The 23,815-nt window shown below is 34.4% G+C and overlaps 1 pseudogene; it reads right to left on the minus strand.

Moving 5' to 3' along the window:
• Positions 1 to 22,783: 22,783 nt before the first annotated feature.
• LOC144257150 (L-lactate dehydrogenase B chain-like) lies at positions 22,784 to 23,580 on the minus strand (annotated as a pseudogene).
• Positions 23,581 to 23,815: the final 235 nt, after the last annotated feature.

The following is a 23,815-nucleotide window of genomic DNA, read 5'->3' on the forward strand; positions in this document are numbered from 1 at the left end:
ATTCACAAAGGATCAGGGTGGAAACTCAATCTTTAATGGGTCTCTGATCAGGCTAGAACAGGCAGATAAAACAATTAGAATAAGAAACACTAGAATATATACAATATCTGTCAAATTGTTATAAATTTTGCTTTAGCCTAAACATCATCCATAATCATCTGCAGAATACAGATACATCTGGAAATTTCAGACATATGGGCTGGTAAGGCTCAACTTTCAGGAATGTACCTGTAGGAGAGATGCATCAATCTTCTAGGAAAGAAAGAAAAAATCTATCCTAAGGGATGGAGGACTGCAGTTTCAGTTTTCAGACAAAAAGAAGTGGTTCTGAGAACAGTGTGTGCATCCACATAAATGAATTCACAGTCTATTTTCCATGAACTTAGGTCTGAATTCTAAGACAAGAAAACCTCTGAGTAAATACTTAAAAACTTTGGGAAAAATTATGTTGTTTTTTACTTCTCCTCTGAAAGAACAATATGAGCAAAGGAAGAGAATTTTTTCTCTTGAAGCCACAGACCATATTGAGCTTTGGTTTTGCAACATTTTTTTTTCCTCCTGAAAAAAACAGTATTGATAGGAAAGGGCAGCAGTACATGTCGGAAAGACCAGTGATTCCTTCAAATGTGCTACCTAGTATATAGCATTCTATATATGGGAGAAGGCATTTGTGCTTACGTGGGGTGATAGTATAAGATCCAGAAAAAGAGGTGGCAGTGGTCACCAATGTGACAGTGCCCTGTGGAAGTTTTGATGTGCCAGAGGAAGCATTATTGCCTAGAAGAGGCATGAAGAACTGTGCACTTAGTGTGGCAGCAATGCCTAGCAGAAGAGTTTATAGCAGTTGAAGTGTGTAAACTGGTGGAGAACAGTCTATAACTGTTGGAAAGTGGTAGAAGTAGATGCTGTTGGTGCCTTCCTCAGACCCTATCAACCTGGTCACTCATTCCCGGTTCCAGTAAGGGTTGTCTGCTTCAAAATTCACAGAGGCTGCTTGACATGTTGAATTATCTTCATTAAAAAATCTCTCCTTGTCCCAGTTTGTAGCAGCAGAATATCAGCAGTTCATGGTCAGAATCAATTACTCCTGCTAGGGAGGAAGCTCTTTTGTTTTGCTTTCCGGAATCATATTCCCCAATTGAATGACTTCAGCTTTCAGCACTTGTTTTCTGGAACCATATATTCTAATTATTGGGGATACATCACCACATAACTGCCATTGGTCGAATTTACATATTATGCACGAAAGGGTAGTACTTCATCCACTCTTTATGAATAAAGAGCTCAAAGTAAGAACATATACCTACATGTAACCAGTGTCACATTGGGTAGCTTGTGGCCAGGAGCCTGGAAGGAGCAAGATTAGATTAGGAATCAGAAGGTTTGAGGAAGAAGCATGTGGATGAACTCAGAGGACTAGACACAAAGCATGAGGGTCTCAGAATCACGTGTGAATGGACACTAGAGAGCATCCATTGCAGAAGGGGAATTTAAAAACCAAGTGTTCAGGTGTCTCGGTGAGTAGATTTCAGCAAGATTCTATATTTGGCCATCCCAGTGTTTGCACACAATGGAGGTGGCCATGAAGGTTGTGTATAGACTCCGTCTTATTAAGGCTGAATTTTATTTTCCCACAATAAAGAAGAGCACTGGGCTGACCAGCTGGTGCTATTCTTTAGAGATCCATCAGGACTTGGGTTGTATCAGACCCTGTACAGTAGGGAAAGCAAAATGTTTTGCACTAGATTGACATGTGATCCAGGTATGGACTTGTCTTCCCTGTAGTGCCTCAGCCCTCATTTTTTTTTGTTTATTTTATTATGTCTATATCTCCAGCTCTTTTTATTTTTTTATTTTTTTGTTTTGAAACAATATCTTATTAAGATGCTTAAGGTTTCACTAAATCGCCAAGGCTGGCCTCAAACCTGTGATCCTCCTGCCTCAGCCACCTGAGTCACTGGGATTATAGGCCTTTGCCAACATGCGTGGCTCAACATTGTTGAAGAGTTTGATCTAACAAGGTAGGATTTCAGAGGACACTGTCTTGAGCCAAGAAACGTACTTTATAGAAAAGAAGTTGTATCTGTGGACTTTGACCACGGAATCCATATAGTATGCCATTCCCAAACTGCTGGCTTTAACTAGTTCTGAGATAAACCTAGGACATTGTATTAATCTTAAACTAATAGCTAATGTATGAAATTGTGCATCCAATACTTAGATGGGTCCAGGGATAACAGTGGCCCACCTTTTCTACTGGGGGCTCATTTAGAAATTTGGGATTCCCATCCCTGAAATTTAGGCTTTGTAATTCTTGAGAACCTCATTTATAGAAGGGATCACCTCCATTAGGGCACACAGATTCTCACCACATTTAACTCTGCACACAATGGAGGTGGCCATGAAGGTTGTGTATAGACTCGGTCTTATCAAGGCTGAATTTGATTTGCCCACTGCTAGTGAGGAAGCTCTTTTGCTTTGCTTTCTGGAATCATCTGCATCTTGGTTTCTTGGTACTTGCAGCCAGAAGACTATCACTCTCTTTGACCCTTCCAAAAAGAATGAGGCTAATATATTTTCATGATCAACTGATACTGATCATCATAATAAGCTATAGTGGTTACTCTGCATTGTGGCATTTTTATTTCTGAAAATGGACAAGTGCAGAAACCATGATCTGAAGACGGCATGAAAAGCAGGGGCTCAGAGCACTGAGGAATGGTGGTCAAGGCAACTGCACAAGGTGAGCCAGAGATGCTGACAAGTGGAAATGCTCAAAAGTGAGTAGGAGAATCTAGAAAGTGTGGTGGAGGAAGAACATGATGAGTTTCAGTTATGGCTTCAGAATGAGGTGCAGAAGCAGAGCTTGTGGCCCAACCCACTAACCCTTGTTAGTTTTCCCAGAAAGTATGATTAAGCAGAATCCTAGAGAAGCTACTCCTACATGGAATAAATTTAATATGTCAAACAAGTGGATCTAACAATGCAAGGAACATACCTAACTGGTGCTTTAGTCAGATTGCTTGACAATCACACATATTCATCTCTCTGCTGCTGTGAATATTGGCTAGTAACAACTGTACCTTTCTCTCAAGAAGTGTTACTGGTCAAACCAAAGCCACTTTCCCAATCACTTGTAGACAGATCTTAGCCAATGACAATGGGACTTCAGTGTTCTAGAGTAGCCCTTTGCCTGAAGGTGAGACTATCCCTTTGATTCAGTTTGAACTTCCGATCTTAACTGGAATAGAGCAAAGCTCTGTCTCTAGCATAGAAACAGGCTTGCTTTGTCCCCTCTTGCTTTATCCTGCTTCCCTTATCCCATGCCTCATTAAAGTACTCTCCCCAAAGTACCATGTAAGACTCCTTAATTTATGCTCTGTATTATGGAGTACAGTATTAACCACTTCCCTGCCTTTCAGCAGAGAAGGTGGTACTGACCTTGGTCATGACTCCAGCAGAACCACAGCAGATAACATGAAATGGTGATGTCCCATTATTTTTAGTGGAACTGTTCATGAAGCCTTACAAGATAGCTGCTGGGGATGGATATTCCCAATATATCAGGAAAAGATTTTGTCAAGAACTGGAGAAGCTGCAGAACAGAACAAGAATAAATAAGACTTATTGTTAATACATCTCTATTTAATACTATGCACTACAGAGGCCTGGGGAACATGGGGTACATTGCTATAGGAAACAGGCAATAATCCTCCCCAGATCTCCTTTTATCTTGTATTCAGAATACCCTGCTTCTTGTCAAACCTGAAAAGTCATTGTAGTAATCCCAAAATGGCTTACTGCATGTGGACTCCAATCTCATTAGAGTACATGATTTGGGATATATTTTTTCAGGGCTGTGATGATCCTGATTGGTAACCTCTATCTAAAACTCTGATTTACCTGTATAATAGTTTTAAATATTATAAACTTGAGGCTTATTTTGCATCAATTTCCTTTCTTCTACTAATACTTTGGTTTTCATCACATCTTTCCCAAAGTATTTGTCTTGGTTTATAATTTTGAACTTGAAAAATAACAATAGCTATCATGTAGATCAACTTGATTTTAATATTTGTATACATGTCAATCATATATAGGAAATTTCTAATTTTATTTCTACAAATGCTATTGCATTTGTTTCATAGGGTTTTCATAAATTGAAATCCTAGAGCAAATCTAACTCTTACAATTATAAATTCTAAGTATATATCTCATTGTTTTCTCCCCTTTTCGAATACCACACTTCACTTTCAAAAACTGGGCAGAGCTGAAGGAAAATAAAGAAATGGCTTTAGTCTCAATCATTAACAAAGTATCAGTGTGTTTCATCTTAGGAGAAGACTGATCACAAGAATTTTCAAGGCTGTTAGTTTATCTTTGTGCTTTCAGGCCAGAACTAAACTTAACAGTTGAGAGCAGAAGATTTAATCTGTTCTCACTTTATCTTTATACTAAAATGATTTCTTTATATTTTAGGATTAATCTAGAAATTAAAGATAACACCATTACTTCAAATATTGCTATCATTTCATATGTGTATAGATATGAGCAGATCATTAACACTTAAAGTGGCTAGAATAGATTATTATTTATCAGGGTATTGATGTCTATCAGTTAAGACCCAAAGTCTGCTGAATATAGGCATTTCAGACATTTTTGAAACTAGGAAATTTTCTTTTATTCATAAGTATTTCCAGATATGCCTGTCAAGGTGACTATGTCTCCGTCACTAGAGATTTGTTTATTTGGCTTACGGCTTTGCTTCTCTGTGATTTGATTTAACATCTTAGATGTTGGGCAGCTAAACTGAATTGGCTTGTCATCCTTATCTGGAACTGTTTTTGCACAGGGGAAAAATGGTATTTTCCTCCTGGCCCAATTCTTCTTATTTTCTAAGGTTTTAAATCAGAACAAATAAGATAAGAATAAGATTCCCAAGGACAATTTTCCCTATCTACAACACAAGACTAGTCCAATATTGCCCAAACTTTGTTCTGTGGAGATGTTAATAAATGATACAGTTTTCTTTAAATCTGCAGGACTGTGGTTACCTTATACCTCAGTAAAGAATTACAATTAGAAGCTTTGAGGAATGCTACAGGAAAGAAATTTGTTTCTTTGTTTAAACTTTGTTTAACTCTGTTAAAACTTATATGAGCAATAAATAATTTTAGGTAGAACATCAGTTAACCTCATGCAAGCCACCATGGGGTTACTGGATGGGAAATACTGGTTTAATATAAAATCGGAGTATTTATATCCCAAGTCAAGTTCACATCCTGTCTTTGTAATTCATCTCATCTCTCCAGTACCTCTGATACATGGGCATATGCATCACCTTTCTCACCTAGGGGTTTCCAAAGTGAGTGTAATCACTATGAGTTCTTTTACTAATTTTTTCAGAAATATATCAGTATTAAAGATAGAGAACTAAAGTAATGGTATAAGTTAATGTATATAAATGGGATTATTAAACTTGTATTCAAATTGTTATCTATTGACAACAAAAATACGCTGAGGTGGAAATAAATGTATACATAATTTAAAAAAAAATTTTAGTTACAAGTTTCAGAAATCCAAAAGAAACTTGCTTATCTCAAGAGTGTTTACCAGGCAATGAAACTGGTAAATCATAGACTCAAAGAATTTAAAGTTTAAGAAGAAATCTAAGGATGCCAGATTCCAGAATTACAGATGGGGCACCGTGAGGGCTCCCTCTAACTTCATTTCATCTATAATGATTGTTGCTTGGCTCCCTTTCCCTGAGGTCACACAGCTTGTTCCTATGCAGATCCAAAGGGAGCCCCTGCCACTAGACAGCAATTCATGTCCTTCAAACATATTACCTCGTAGGGCAGGCCTCTTTCCTCTTGCTTTAAGCATAATTCTTAGAGGAGGAATCCATTTGGACTGTATTAGATCATACAATAGACCTAGATCAATCACTGGCCAGGTGAATTGGCAAAATGACTCAAGACCTAGATCATATGCTCACCTGCTTTAGTCAGCTTTTTTTTTTTTTTTTTTTTTTTTTTGGCTGCTATGTCTAAAGGACTGGAAAATAACAATTTTAGGGGAGGAAAAGTTTATTTGGCGGCTCATGGTTTTAGAGGTCTCAGTCCTTGGACAGCAGTCTTCATTCCTCTGGGTTCAAGTTGAGGCTAAATATTATGGCAGAAGGTGGCAGAGAGATATGGCTCACATGATGACCAGGAAGCAGAGAGAGAGACTCCGCTTCCCAGATACAAAATATATACCGCAAAGCCAGAGTCCCAATGCCCATCTCCTCTAGCCATATTCTACCAGCTTTTAGTTACCACTCAGTTATTAATTCACTGATTAGATTAAGATTTTAATTAATTAATTCACTAATTAGATTAAGACTTTCTAAGGTTTTAAATCAGAACAAATAAGATAAGAATAAGATTCCCAAGGACATTAATTCACTGATTAGATTAAGACTTTCACAGCCCAACCATTTATTCTCTGAACTTTATTGCATTTATTCACACACAAGCTTTTGGTGAACATTTTAGATTTTGGGGACACGTCACATCAAAACCATAATAACACCTTTTGAATCTGGAGGGCTATTAAATACATCTAAGTTGAAATAGTTCTCAAAAAGAAAGGAGGGTACAGGGAGAAAGGAAAGGAGTTCCCAAATAGGCAAAAATAAAATCATTCACTACATTTCACTCTTTGATAAGCATTGAACACATTTTGCCATACATTAACCTCTGCCCATTCCAGAGGAAATCAGTTATTTTCTGTAAAAATGGGAGAAATTTTGTGTCTTCCCTCAGAACACAACCTGAAGTCTTATTTGGTTACTGAATTTATAATCTTTAGATATGGCTCGGTTCTCTCAATTCAGTCTGGGTGTACACTTCATGATTTAGCCATTTATGGGTAATATATAAAACAACCTTAATATATGCATATATTAAGACAGTACAGCCACAATGAGACCTTTTGGAAAGAAGAAAAATGGAAAGCACAGCATGAAAATAAGAGCTGTGGACGACAGACTTCTGGTGGACAACAGCTCCTATTCCCTCCTTGTTCTACAAAGGAGGAGCCATGTTTCCCTCAGGTCAAAGTGGATGCAACCTCCAAGGTCCTCAAGATTACATTTGAAAAGAATATTGGGAGGATTCTCCAGTCTAGACTGTATCACTTTGGAAATCCTTTCCTTGTTTATATGAGTTTGGGGATTGAGTAGTCATAGGTCTCTGATAGACAGGATTGTGTGGTAACTACTTCACTTAAATAATTTCTTGGAATGCCAGGTTACTGCATTTTTCTTGATCTACACCCACTTCCTAGGTGATCTCATAGAGATAAATAAATTTGAAAAGCCCGAGTGATATCTTTAGGTCTCATATTTTCCCACATCAGACATGCATTGTAACCCTTCTTCAGATTCTCCACATGAGCAGTTCAAATTTAACAAGGCCAAATGGTTGGGTCTTCTCACTTTTTGGTAAATGGCCATATGATTCACTCATTTTCTCAGGTCAAACATTCTTATACATCTCATCCACAGATCCAACTTTATTCTGAATCTGCCCACTTGTCACTACTTCCATCGCAATCACTCTGATTCAAACCAGTATAATCTTGGCCTGGAAACTTCACTTGTAAAAGCTTTATAACTACCCTCCCATCTCCTAACATATTACTATAAATTATAGCTAGAGTGATTTTACTTTAAAGTTTTGTGTCAAATGAACTAACTTCATGCTCAAACAGTCCTGTCTTCTCATTATTGTAAGGCAAAGTATGAACTCCTGACCATAGCCTGCAAGTCTGTGTGTCAGGCTTTGACCATCTCTGAGATTTCAGCCTCTAATGGACTGCACCTTGCTCTGTCCACTCCAATCACACTGGTTTGCAGTTCATTTAACACTTCAAACTTGCAATGCTGCAAGGGTTTTGCATTTGGTGTTCCCTCTTGCTCTACTTTCTGTCCTCAGATGTGAATATGATTTTCCTCATTTTTTCAAGTTTCTCTTGCATCACCTCCTGTTACTTATGTTGTTCTATTTGTTTTCACACCACACATAATTATCTGATATTATATATTACTTATGCATGTATTTTTTTCTTATCCCACTAATAGTCTAGAAAGTGATCTCTCTGACTACAAGGTGGTTTGTTTTGTTCATTGTTGCTTTCTAGATTGATGCTTTGAATATTTTTTTTATCATCAATCAGTCAAACAAGTGATAACATGTTATGTATTTTTTATATAATAAGATATAATGCATGTATAATTATTTTTATAATCAGTAACTAAAGACTAACTCATGGTTATTTAATATTGACCTACCTTCGGGTTTCGTTTCTTAGCAAGGCACTAACATGTCTGCCTTTTAATCTTATTTCTATGCCTAGCAATAAGATCAATTCCTATTTTGATCTGTCTTAAAACTCATCAAAGTTCACCCATCTCTTTACTTATCCCATGAGGAAAGATAAAATAGTGTATGCATCCCATTTTAGGAGGAAGGTGGGGTATAAAAGAGTTCACTCACTTTTCCATGTTTTGTGGCTAATGAGAAACCCAACTAGAATTCAGTCAAAGTGGATGGGCTCTGAAGTCTGGGCACATGACCATGCTTGTGATGTTTTTTTTTTTTTTTTTTTTTTTTTACCTGAATGAGCCTTGGCTTCTTCCTCAGAAGAGTGAAGTGCAGGGTTAAGAGGAGAGTCTAAGGGGATGGTGTACTAGGCCTCATGTGAGCAGGGCTCTGTCAGGAGGCTTGCACAATAGGCTGGGCCAGGGCTTCTGAGTTTTCTTCAGACTTACCTTACTTTTCTGATACCACCAAAGGCTTAGATTCTTTCTTTTATTTTAACTCTTACTATTCCTTGCTCACGTGAAATTTAAACTGATACAGAGAACAAAGCTATGATGATTATTCAAAGTCCAAGACTGAATTTTAGCAGTTTTGCAGCACAGACCACAGACAGTTAATGTCTTTGGTAATAACATTGAGTTGTGTTTTGTTTCCTTTTTCTGCTTTCAGTATCATTTCCTTAGTTTGGTTCCAATTCTGTTTGTACATTTGAATCACCTGGGGAGCCTTTAAAAATACTTGGTCCTACCACATAACAATTAAAAAAAACCTCTGAGGATGGAACTATGGCAACCCTATTTTTTATAGTTCCCTTGGTAATTCTAATGAACATCTAGAGTGAGAACTATTGCCTTAGATCAGTGGTTCTCAAACTTTAACATTTGTCAGTATTATCAGGAGGGCTTATTAGAAACAGATTGTTTGGCCCCACCCACAGAATTTCTGATTTGGTAGGTCTGGAGTGGGGCTGGAAAATTTCCCTATCTAACAAATTCCCAGGTGATGCTGGTTCTGCCAGTTCCAGATCACACTTGGAGAACTACTATCTTAGACCAAAGCATTGTTCTAATTTTCCTTAGTACTTCACTGAAGTTTTAGGAGGCGCTAACCCATTGCGATATTTTTCTACCAAGTATCCTAAATTTCTAGTCTCCATAGGCACATAAGCTAAGCACCAAGACTGAACAGGTAATATTGTAACTATTCGTTGTGAAGGTATTATCAAAAATTTTTAACTCGATTGATATTTGTTTTGTCTCCAGATTTTTGTTACTACTAATGCTCAATAACTTCATTGATCATATAGCCATTTATCTATGGTGGAGTTGGCAGTCTGCTTTCTCCGATATGGAAGTTACTAGTTACCTGTGATTATTTACATATAAATATTCAGTTTTTCTGTTACATTAGCCACATTGTATAAAGAAAACTTTTTATGAACCCATAGGTGCTTTACCACTGAACTACACTCCCAGTCCTTTTTATTTATTTATTTTGTATTTTGAGTCAGGGTTTCTCTAAGTGCCGAGGCTGACCTCAAACTTTTTATCATGTGTCTCAGCCTCCCAAGTAGCTGGGATTATTAGCCACAGTTTATATTAAATAACCCTGTATGACTAGTGCCTACCATATTACACCACGCAATGGAACATTTCTATCATAATATAAAGTTCTATTGGACAGTGCTGGATAGATGTTATCAAACTTGCTTCCTTTATGAGGGCATATAGCTCAATATGTTTTTTAGAACCCTTATGCTAAGGTAGGATTATGTCAATAGTTTTTTTTTTTTTTTTTTTTTGTGCCTGGAATATGAAGGACAGATGTATTTCTTCTGGGCCTACCATGGGAGAAGCTTGTGTGCCTGAAAGATTGCATGGAACAGAATGTGGCCCTCTCTTCAAGCCAAGATGAACTGTGACTTAGATGAAAAATATTTTTTTTTTTTTTTTTGCTGTGCCAGCAATCGAACCCAGGGCCTTGTGTATGCTAACAAGTGCTTTACCACTAAGCAATATTCCTAGTCCCTGAAAAATAAATATTGATTTTGTTAATCAATTGACATGTTGAGGTACTTAGTTATAATATTCAATCCAGATTGACTAACATATTGACTTAAAAAAATGTTAGGGGCTGGGGTTGTGGTTCAATGGTAAACTGCTTGCCTAGCATGCATGAAGCACTGGGTTCGATTCTCAGCGCCACATACAAATAAATAAAATAAAGGTCCATTAACAACTAAAAATATTTTTAAAAAATAAATGAAAAAAGTTAGAGTATTCTTTGGTATCGATAATTTTTCCTTAAAACACTACCGACATTAATTAATCCATTTTATTGAGTTTTAGTATCATAGACACTTTAATGGAATTTCATATTTTGTTTCTATGTAGGTAACTTTTATCTAATGGTATTTGTAGAAGTGTTTTTTACTAATGAAAACATGTATTTTTTATTTATATATACATTTATTTTCTTGGTATGTGGAAACTCTTTAAATATTTAAATTGATGCTCATTTTCAGCCTAAGATGTATCTATTATTTCCTTGATTATTGTTTTGGGACTATTTGCTTTATACTACCATGAATTCATCAGGTTCTTTTTTTCCCCTGTAGATTAAATTTCCTGAAATGGGTTCCTTTCTTCTTTCTTTATTGTATGAGTGCTTGGTTTGCCTTAACAAAATAAAACAAGCTGGATTATTGAAAGAACAGAAATTATTATTTTTTTACCGTAATTGAAGCTAAAAGTCCAAAATCAAAGTATCAGCTAATCTAGTTTTGGTGAGGGTTCTGGTTTGCAAAGGCTACCACCCTGTTCTGCTATGTCCTCATATGGTCTTTTTTCTGTGCATAAGAGGAGATAGAGAAATGGAGAGGGAGTGCAAGAGGGTGGGGGAGACAGAGACATTGGTGTCTCTTTTTATAAGGACATTGACCCTATCACATCAAGGTTCTGCATTATGTAGTACTTAACTTTATGTAATTTTAGATGAACAAATACAACCGCAGTGTGTGATTGGGCATCAACAAAAGACTTTTGGAGTGGTCAAACATTCAGTTAATTTTTAAAATTTCTTTATTCTCCTCATTACACTGGCTGAGTTCCAAACAATAGTCTCCTGTTTTTACTTAATACATTTTCCTTACTTGATGATTTGTTTTTGCAAAGCTTCCATCATATTTTAAATTTTTGCCTCATGGTTTTCATGTTGTTGCAAAGTTTTTCCAGATCTTACATTGTTTTCCTTTCCTCAGGATTACTTTTCTAATATAAAATATGTATTTTGATTCTGTAATTACTCAGTTAAGTTTATTTATTGTTTTAGGAACAGAAACACTGAATCCAATGATCAGTTTCAAAAGGGATTCATTGGAAGGATCATGTGCTAATTAAGGATATTTGAAGGGCAAAGCTGATTAATAAGCATTGAAAAATTCAAGAGCTGTGTCTGTAGAGATTGTCTTCAAATGTCTCAGTTTCCACCGTGTTCATTCTCTGTGTGTCTGCTCAAACTTTGAACTACCTTGATATAAATTTTCATTGGTTGTATTTATGACACATTTATTCTATTTTGTGATGTGCCATTTTTGGGTTGAGGTGTGCATGTTCTTTTGAACAGATAAAAGTAATCAAGGTGGAAAGTGAAATATTTTATTAACTACAGCATAAAAATCTGCTGTAGCATATTTTTAATCTTATGATCAAAAATAAATAGTGTTATGACAGTGGATTTTTTGTAGTACATATATTACATAAAGAAGAATGATTTAAAAAATATTTAGAAGGTACTTTTGTTCCTTGTGGTAACATTTGTTGCTTGGGTGGCTTTCTCTACAGTGAAGTAGTTTATTATTTGTTTTGATCATGAATCAAAACTCTGACCTGTCATAGACAGAGAGTACTATTGTCATTTTGACTGGGACTTTATGTGTTTTCTAGTCACACTGAGAATTACCAGTCCATTCTATTTGGCTTCCTAACCTGGGCAAATCCACATTATATAAATAATTTAATGAATCTTAGTATATGGATAGTACCTTTCTAATTATACTAAGGTTAATGCATATTTTCTTATTTTGAGGACCATTTTTATTGATATCTAGAAGGGGTGATTTAACTACTTTGATTTAATATCAACCAAAGCAGAATTTTCCAAATCTTTAAAAAATGAAGTTTCCAAATATAACACATAATTTAAAGCATTTGGAAACTTAATCTTACATACATAATATATTTACAAGAATAAGAAGAAAACTACAGTAAATCTTTTTCTCTGATGGTAACACTCAAAGCTTATATCATCATTGACACTTGATTAAGCAGTAGATCATAAGATGTATGGAGGAATAAGAAATATGTGTGCTACAAAGAACAATAAGATAAGTTTTAGAAGCAAACCTCAATTAAGGCGTATTTCCTGGGATGGAGACTTGAAAATGAGAGCTTTTGAGTGGCAGATGACACCAATTATCCAAGGAAGTCTATACAATAGAAGGGGCAATGGAGCCTGAAATGAAAGTGGAAATTACCAAGCATGATATACCTTTACTTCATGCTATAGCTAAATAATTTCTCTGACTCTTATTGCAGTCTGTTTACCTAGGGCATTTAGAATATTCTGGTCTTCTTTTGGTGATAGAACATGGACATTACCTTCTACCTTAGGATGTTGTTTGGTATAATAAAAAGAGTAAAAGGCGGGGAAAGCTTTTCGTTCACATTTGTTTCCATATGCATATGTATGCATGTGTCTATATTTGCAGGCATATATTGCATATGAATATGCATATATTTTATATGCATATGCATGCATCAGGAAATGAATATATGCATATCCACATGAATCCAATAGCAGGTTGCTGTAAGTGAGGTTAGCATGATGACCCCTTGTCTCCTGCCATGCACAATACATGTGGTCAAAGTGGCAGCATTGATGGAGATGAAAATTTTCACTGTTTATCTTTTAAACTTTTTAATTCTTTGAGCTATGTGAACACATTAACTATTCAAAGTAATAGTGAAAATGTAAATTAGATTATAAGGAATGTTTTGAGGACAGAAAGTATGTGGTTTTGAAAGCAGAAATTAAAATTGTACTAGCATGGATATCTGCTTATATAAGAACTAATATTTTTCATTAAGATAAATGCTTCTTGTAGATAAAAATCTTGTTATAATTCTGTTCATTTTCTAATCTGTCTCTTCCTCAAAAGTATAAATCACAGCATTCTTTTTATGATCACTTCAATATGTACATTAATTTATTTTATAGTCAAATAGTAAGAATTATTAAATTATTAACTGTAAATGATATCAACTTCATTTTTCAATAGCAAATTTTAGAATTTCTGTTTTTTATAAAAATATTTGGCTGGGTTATTGGGTATCATAGAGAAATAACATTAGACATTAAAACTAGATGCTTCTAATGAACAATCATTTCCCTCTAATAGCAAGCTAAAGTATCTTGAAATTTGAATTTACATAGTTACCATTTTAAACAAATTCATCCTTGATTTTAAACCTAGCAGTTGTGTATGCAGTGTATATTAAATCCAGAAATATCAGAAACAAATCATTTAAACATAACTTGGGGAAATGCATTGAGTTCTAATATCACTCAAATTACAAAATGAATTTGTCAGGTAGGAAAAGCTAACCATGCAGTGGTAACACATAATCTGAAAGTCCTAGACATCTGAAGTATCTAAGGTTTATTTCTTGATGATGCTTTCTCTCCATTTCTTAGCAGCTGGAAATTATGATCCAAATCTTCCTTACTCTAGGTCAGGGTTTCTCAAAGGCAGCAATGTGAACATTCAGGACTGAAAGATATTTTGTTGCTCCAGGTTAGGGGGAATGCTGAGAGGCTGTCCTGGGCCTTTTAGGATCTTTTACTGCATACCTGGCTTCTACTCACTAGGTGCATGTAATACCTCCCAAGTCATGCCAGTCAGTAAGTGTGTCCATACATAAGCATCCCCTGGTCAAGAACCATTTCCTTCCAAGATACTGCTGGTGTCCAGATAGAAAGTGCAAGTGGAAATTACACATGGGCTCTTCTTCCTTATGCTGGGAAGGGATTCACACCACTTTTGCTCACATTTGGTTGGCTAAAATATGCTCATATTTCTCTTCTAGGAGATAAGGAAGTACAGTCTTATTTTGCTGTTATAAAGAGAATAAAACAATATTAGGAGGATAGGAAATTATACCTGCTAGCAGTTCATAATAGTTATTATTAGTGTTATAATGTATTAAATTCATTTTATGGGGCCTAAGTATTTGTTAAATATTTCATTTTAGTGTTCATTTGTTGTTTCATTCAAGCTTCTTGAGGTCAGAAAAAAATTTTGCACAACTCTCTAACATTTAAAAAAAATCGTTGAAATATTAATTATATAATTCCTCCTATGAAGTTGATATATTAACACTTCACTTACAGATAAAAAAACTGGGGACTTAGAAAGGCTTGCTGAACTTTTATGCATGTATTATATAGAAGTGTTAAATTTCAAATATAGAAAATTTGACTCCAGAGCCTCAACATTTAAAAAAAAATTATGAACTCTTCCTCTCTAACATGATGCTAAACACACACTTGATGCTTCATAAATACTTTTGGAGCTGAACAGAATGACTTTATATGATCATCAGTCATAATAGTCCAAGGATACTCTGAATAAATAGGAGTTTGCCACCTCTATGAAGTCCTTTAATGATAAACTTATTTATCTACAACAATCAATACTCTGCTAAAAGGAAAGTTCTCTTTTCTGAAGAACAATAGCCAGTAGCAATGATCTTTCAATAATATTTTAGAGGGAAACAATTTATCACTAAGAAAATGAACAGTTTCTCACTAGAAACTTCAGAAGCCAGATCACATTCCCCCACCACAGCAGGTGGTTCCTGGAGAACCAACAGTCAATAAGCTTTCAGAAGAGCAAACAGCAGAGGCCCTCCCAAGTTTCAGCACCTCTCTGCAGGGGCAAAGGAATCAGTTGCTTCAAATACCTGAAGGGAAAACAAAACCCAGTTCTTTCTAGTTTTCCAGGCCCACTGTCTCCACCTGTGACTATGAAAAATAAACACCATCACAAGTTAGTGTACAGAAAGAGTAGCTGTGAAACTGAAGAAGCAGAGACAAAAAATATGCGTTGTTTTGGTAAAGGGAATGGTGAGGAAAACACAAATTCTCCAAGTAAAGGGTTCAAGAGTTACAAAGAAATACCAGTAATCATATATGTCCACTTGCTACAGAGTACTAACTTAAAGTTTTGTTATATCTCTGGTCAAACAATCTCATATTATTTTCAGTTTTATTTGTATATGAAATATTTGTTTCCAGATTGTGGTGTTATGACAGTAGAGTTTTTTCCCAATTGCATAATAAAACTCAAGTGATTTTTTCACTGTAGGAGCTTATCCTTTAATACACACACACTGTACTTCTTAGAACCTAGTATTGAAGAATGTGAACTTCATGATGAACATGTTTGCCTATGTCTCCCTAACTTTATCATTTTGACTAAATTCATATTCATTGGTATTATTCCATTTGTAGTCTTTTAGCCATCGAACTTATTTTGTACATGCCTAAATTGAGTTAATTTTTTTATCAAAAATTATAATTCATGTCGCACTGAGATTGCTTAAAGATGTTTAAGAGGTAGGGTTCATCAAAAGGACAGAATCCACACAAGAAATTTGAAAAGAATTGTTATTATAAAATGGGACTAACTACTAAGAGGGAGTAAAGTCAATATTGGAATAGCATATATAATTTTAAGGCAGTGTACTTCAAGGAAGGAATAAATTGGGAAGAGATGCTGTCCACTGTATGTAGTCTGAGATTGGTCTTCATAGAAAGGCTGTGTCTGTGGTACACTGAATGATAGAAAAATCTGCTAAAGTACCTCAGACTAAGGCAAGGGAGGAGGAAAGTACCCATTGGAATTGCAGGGAAGCTCTCTAGGTGGTAGTCCATTCCAGTCTGGTGACATGTGCTAGGAAGCAGTCTGCTAAGTTGGTGATGAGATTATCTGGAAGGCTATCCATTGGAGCATCAATCAGACTCAGTAGGTTACTGCCCTCTGGGGGAACTCTCTAGGAAGCTATTGCTGGGATGCTAATGAGAAGAATCATAAGTTCAAGATCTGCCAACTTAGAGTGTCTCAATGAAAACCTCGGGTTTTCCACAGAATCCCAAGTAGATTCTCATAAACTCATAGACGACTCAGAGTTTTGCAATTAACTGACAAATTATTTCAAGATTTGGGATGGTTTACGGATAAAGAGACCTTAAACGGAAAACAACAATCTTATGGGAGTAATGAGACACAAGAAAAGTTTAGATCTGACAGATGATTAGCAACTGAAAATGAATTACTGTGATTTATTTCCTTTCTATTTTATAATAATTAAGAAAACATTACACAACTTTGCCAATTACAAAGTCCATTCTTATTTGTGCTACATTATAATACTGGAGTCGGATCTTGCAAATGTGTTTTCTTTAGATCTTGTTGGTGAAGGACAGTGTAAGGAGCAGCAGCTTCCCATCTAGATTCTTATTCTTTTCTTTTTGCTCCTACCGAACTTGAGTCAACAAGAAGCTTACTGTAAGTAGCCTGTGATGTTTACCCTCCTTGTATCTGGCCCAGGATGAAGGCTGTACCCTACACGAAAATCAAAACAGCATCACATTAACAAAGACTAAAAGAGAACTGCCATAAAATCAAGATAATAAATTAGTAGTTTAACTTTCTGTTAGAACAAAAGCCAACATTATTGGGAGGAAGGAACAAAATCCAAAGTTTCTACAGTGCATTATACACGATATGCATAATAGAATTCATCAAAATTACTTTACGTTCAATAAAAGCTGTTAAGTTTAATCATGAGAGAACAGTGGAAGTAAACTCAAAGTGACCATGATGTTGAAATTTACTGAAAAGGAATTCCAACAGTTATTATAAATATTTCAAATAACATAGAAGCAGGCAGGTTAAGCAAATAAATGCATAACATTGGTGGAGATACTCAAACAAAATCCAGAAAATTTAAATTAAAAAAATATCATCTGACATTAATATATGCTATATATAATGTCCATATGTAAATTATAATCTGTGGATGTTTTTCATAAAATACAAATATGAAATACAAATATGTTCTACTATCAAATTACATTGGATTAAATGTAGATGCACAGAGAAAATATATTGACAACTAATGAACTGGGCTTGTTTCATATGACTGTAAGAAATGCTCAATTATATATGCAGGTGGAAATTAAGTAAAAGAGGAAAGTTAAAAACCCAGATTTTTTTTAAAATGGGTGAGTAATTTACAAATATGAAGAACCACAAGATTCAGGAAGCTCAGCCAAATTTAATTAGAACAAATACTAGTAAATTAGTTAGAAATGTTGTATCTTGAAGATTAAATTTAGAGAAACACTTGAAAGTAAGTAGAGGAAGAAGTAAATACTGCCTATGAAGAACAACAGGAAAAACATGTTTGACTTGTCACACAAAACAAAACCAAAATAATAATAATAATAATAAACAAATAGAGAAGCTGTAAAACAATTGAATGACGTCTTTTAGGTGCTGAAATTAAAATGAAACTGATTGATATTTTATATCCAAGGAAATGATATTTAAAAATAAAGGCAAAAGACACAGTTTCAGATGAATGAAATCTGATAATTCAAACACATTTCAAAAAATGTTATAGAAAGTTTATCATTGTAAAAAGTAAAAGTATCAGGAAATAAAATTTGATACAGCTAAAAAAATTCATAGTTTTAGAAAAGGTAAACATTGAAGTGAATTCAAAAACTACCTTCATATAGTTTTAGTATCTTTAAAAGATTGACTAATATACAAAAAAAGTGTTGTAGGTATTTTAAACATATAGAAGTAAAATGTGTGAAAATATAAGTGACAGGGTAGATGATAAAATGGAATTATAATATTATAAGGCTCTTATACCATAAATCTCAGAAGTATAGTTTACTTCCAAAGCTCGCTGGTTTGCTTCCTCCCTCTCGCTCTCTCTCTCAAAATCAGTAAACAAAACAAAAGAGGTACCATTAGTAGAAGAATAAAGGAAAAACTTAAATCTAACTTAGTTTATCTAAAGATAGACAGGCAAAAAAGAATAAAAGAAATATACATCAAATGGGAAGGAAAGAAAAAATCAAAGTGGTAAATTAAAATACAATCATAACAATAATTACATTGTAAGCAAACAATTTACAAATCCAATTAAGTGGTAAAAATTGTCAAAAGTAAACTTGAACTACTGCTTACAAGAAATCACTTTACATTTGAAGTCACAATTTAAATGAAAGTAAATTGTAGAAAAAAAAAAAGCTATAAAAAGGAATCTAGGGTGTTCACATTAATGTTGTACCAAGTAGATTTTAGGATAAGGAATATTAGCAGAAAAAAAGAGGTACGTTTCAGTATAAGGAAGTCAATTATCAAGAAATAGTTGCAATTTTACACATATATTCATAGACATATGGATTTTAAAATATTTTATAAATTATGAGAATTACCTATATAGAATACAAAACAAAGTTAAGAGAAATTAATAAAAATATAACAGAGCTATCTCAGGTTCATGGATTAGAAGACTCAATATTACTAATGTACAGTGTGGTTGATAATCATAATTAATGACATTAATGTCTTTTTTTGAAAATTGTTTATGGTTTCAAAGCAAACTATTAAAACTTTCTTGTAGAAATTGTGAAACAAATGTAAAAATTCATATAAAATACAAAAAAGTCTACACTTTCCAAAATGACTTTTTAAAGAACAAATTGGAGGATTAACATTGTATAATTTTAAGATTATTTCTAAAATGATTGTTATTTAGACTGTTCAGCATTGATTTAAGGATAACATAGATTAATTGAAAAAGACATAGCATGCATATATGGTTAATTAATTTTTGACAAATGTGCCAATTTAATTCAATTAGGAAGGCTAATCTTTCTTTAAAAGCATTATGTAAAATGAAAGACTTCAGACATAAGAAACTATATGGTATATACATGAACATTTTGTACATTTCTACATGTACAAAAATGTAGAAAATTTGAAAATAATCATTGCAAAAAGTAGATCAGTGATTATCAGAGCCTGAGATCAGGGCAGAGATTTGACTGAAATTAGGGAGGAAGGAACACAAAATAGCTACCCTCCACACAACCCTGCCCAGTGCTGGGTTTCAAACCCAGAGCCCTATGCAGGCTTGGCAAGTGCTACACCCTTGGCCCTGAAAGCACTTTTTGAAATCAAAGATATGTTCTATATTATGATGATGGTGGCTGTTAAATGTCTGTATACATTTGATTAAACTAATTGAATTGTGCACTTAATATTGTAGATTCTCAAAAATTAATTATATCTCATTGAAGATATAATAATCTAATGAATTAGCACATTGATAAAGCCAAGGAGAGAAATTCATGACTATTTCAACATACACAAAAAGAAAAATAATGGGTTTAATAAAATTTGATTCTGTTTGATAAAAACTCTTAGGAATAAATAATACAAAGGCCTCAATGTCATTAAGTAAAACATGTACCATAATCTACAGTTAATATCGGTCTCAATATTGAAGTTTGAAATGCATTTTTTCTGTATGATAAAGACAGTATGGTTTCACCATGTTCTGCAGATCTTACCAGTAAAATTTCAAAATAAAGAAATGAAAAGCATAAAGACTGGATTTAAGCTAGGTGCAGTGGTGCAAGTGTATAATCCCAGCAACTCAGGAGGCTGAGGCAACATTGTAAATTTGAGATAACTGAGGTACTTTGGTGAACTCTGTCTCAAAAAAATGTATTTAGCATCTTTTTATGATACAAAATCAATTTATAAAAACAATTGCATCTGAAATATTGAAAGTATACATTGCTACACTGCATAGTACTACTACACAGTACTACAGTTCATCGTAAAGAAAAATTTAAAAATTATAAATGGAGAGATATGCCAGATCCTCATTTGAAAGTTTCAATATTTAAGATGTAAATCCACCCCCAATTTAGCTATAGGTAAAGTGAAAATTAGAACAAATGATTTACTCTTTAGAGGATGAGCTGGTACTACTGTGTACAGGAGAATGCAAAAAACAAAGAAACAATTTTGGAAAAGAACAAGGTAATAAAAGTTCTCAACATTACCTTCCATGAGGATATTATTTAATAAGCCACAATGACATATGACTTCCCATTTTTCTAGACTGTTAAAATTAAATTTGGACAATAATAAATGTTGTGAGAGTATGGAGCAACCTGAACACTTATCAATTTCTGGGGACTATAAATTTAAACAACTACTTTAGAAAATAGGTAGCAATTCTTATGAAATTAAAACATCTATCACTCAACAATTTTATTGCTTGTTATTTATTCAGGAAAATACCTTAGATTTGCAAAAGAATGTGTTCAAAATTGTTTATAGAAGCTTTATTCATAACATACTTGGACTTGAAATATCCCAGAACGTGTCCGTTAAAAAAAGACTGGATAAACAACTAAATCAAATGAAAGATTACACTTGTCTGCAATAGAATAAGTAAAGAATTCTAATACTGAACTGGACTCCATATAAGAGAGAAAAATAGTGTGACTTTTTATAATTTTATACTTCATTATATCCATAAGTAAAAAACATAAATTTGAATATATAATTAAAAAATTAGGTTTCTCACTAGTGCCATTAAATTAACAATTGATATTATGAAAGAAAAAGAAAAAGAAAAAGAGGACCTGGGTATGTTGCTTTAGAAATTTCTCTGGAAATACTGGCACTGCACTGTGGCCAATTTCCAGCTACCAACATGGTGTCACTAAAGAAGCAGAGATGTCTCAAAAGAAGAAACACAAATGGCCAACAAATATATGAAAAAAATGTTCAACATCTCTAGCAATTAGGGAAATATCAATCAAAACTACACTAGGATTTCATCTCACTCCAGTTACAATGGCAATGTTCAAGAATATGAACAGCAATAAATGCTGATGAGGTCGTAGGGAAAAAGATACTCTGTACATTGTTGGTGGGACTGCAGATTAGTACAACCACTCTGGAAAGTGGAGATTTACCAAAAAATTAGGGATGAAAACATCTTATGACCCAGCTGTCCAACTTCTTGGTATTTTCTCCAAATAGCTAAAATCAGCATACTACAGTGATATACCCACATCAATGTTTATAGCAGCACAATTTGCAAAAACTAAATTATGGAGTTGACCCAGAAGCCCATCAGTAGATGAATGGGTTAAGAAATTGTGATATATATATATATATATATATATATATATATATATATATATACACACACACATACACACAAACACACATATACACAAACACACACACACAATGGAGTTTACCCACTGATTAAAAAAATGAAATCATGATATTTTCTGGTAAATGGATGGAAATGGAGAGTATCATGCTAATTTAAATTTCCCAAACTCAGAAACTCAAAAGTCAAATGTTTTCTCACATATGCAGAAGCTAGAGTAAAATAAAGAAAAGGGGGAGGGAAGGATATGATAAAATAAAAAAACAATCAAATAAAAATTAATAGATGAAGAAAAGGAAGTCTAGTAGATTTGAGGAAGCAGAATGTATAACCGTAAAGCTCTAATTAAAAGAAAAAGGAAGCAGAGTTGGAGAAAGTAAAAATAACTTTAAAACACCAACAGAATGAACTCTATACATACAGTATCCACAGATCTTAATGATATTTTTCATACACACAGCAAGATCTGAAGCAATAAACAGAATATCCGTAGCTACTCCCAGCTATTTGGCAGTATGGACACTATTGTTATTAGTGATTGTATAGTTCATTTATTCTTGCCAATAATGCCATCCCCTGCACTGGGTGAATTGTTAAAAAAAAAATGAAAAGAAGGTTTATTTTGGCTTGTGTTTCTGAAGGTGGAAAATCAAGAAACAACACCAGGTGATAGCTTTTTTGATGGCAGACTCCTATGGTGGCAACAGACATCACATGGCACAAGACAGGGAAATTTGTATGTATGAGTGTCCCTCTGGTCTCTCTACTTTCTTCTCCTTCTCAATCTCCTCTTCCTCCTCCTCCATCTCCTCCTCCTCCTTTCCTTCCTCCTCCTCCTCCTCCCCTTCTTCCTCCTCCTCCCTTTCCTCTTTCTCCTCCTCTTCTTTTTCTTTCCTTCCTACAACAGTTAATTTTATTTGTTCATTGGCTCATATTTCAAGTATTGAAACAAGATTGGGTTTTGATTTTGTGAGTCCAAATTCACATATCAATTAAGATAAAAACAAACTGCATTCTGCATATATTGATGAAAGCTAACTATTTAGGGTTAATGACATTGTAGTTTTAAAATTTCTTCAGCCTAAAACTCAGTAGTTGTGGGTCTTTTAGGTCCTTCTGGATGTTGCACAGGGTGTCTGAACTTTCATTGAACTGAACAACCTAGTCATCCTTTAATCCTTCTGCTTCAGGTTGAATGCAGATTAATCTGTAGGCATTATGGATACATGAAATACTCAGACTTCATTCTCAACACCATATGTCCTCTCCACCATTGTTGACCCTGGATGAATCCTGGATAGGTCTTTCAACGTGTATTCCATAAGATCAGCCACATTTAATCCACTAAAACCCACTTTAAAGCTCCCTCTTATATACTTTCTTCCAATTTTCACTATCTGTTCCCATTTCAGGATACAGTCTCTGTAAACAGTTTCTGGATACACCTGCCACATTTTTTCCTATTCCATTTCCTCTTGAAAAATCTATCTATGGCATCTTCTGGGATGGAGGTCAAGCTTTCTAGCCATTAGGCATTGAAATCTAGATGAATTCAGATTGCATCCACTTCCAAAACATTTGGATAATCCACTTAGTTTCTGGGTAAAATATGTAATAGTGTCTACCGAGTTGGAAGCCACATTATGATAAGATTATAATTGATGATTTGAGGAATAATGAATTGAAGATATTAACATCTTTCTGTATGAGATTAAAACAACCCTTCTCCCCTTGCTGATGGATTCTTGAAGTTACCACCACAATCTTGGAATTAGCAGTTACAGAGTAATTTATCTGTCAAAGTTTTAGGTGTCATGTTGCATGTCTATCATTCCTTCTTTATTTTCCAAAATGTCCAACATGACAAATTCTTAGCCAAACACTATCCCATAATGGTATGCCATACCAGTTTGTTCAACATCCACTATAGTGATCTTATTGTTTGGGACATTGATTGCTTCTTTTTTGCCTAGTGAAGTGAGTTTTTCTGTAAGGATCACCTTTTTATACAAGTGAGAGAAGGCTCTAGAGAGCACTGGAATAGTTATGCAAAGAAGACAATGTCATTTCCTCTTTTTATAAAGCCACCAGGAGTCA

The sequence above is a fragment of the Urocitellus parryii genome, chromosome 10 (assembly GCF_045843805.1).
Source record: "Urocitellus parryii isolate mUroPar1 chromosome 10, mUroPar1.hap1, whole genome shotgun sequence".
In the NCBI taxonomy this organism is placed as follows: Eukaryota; Metazoa; Chordata; class Mammalia; order Rodentia; family Sciuridae; genus Urocitellus; species Urocitellus parryii.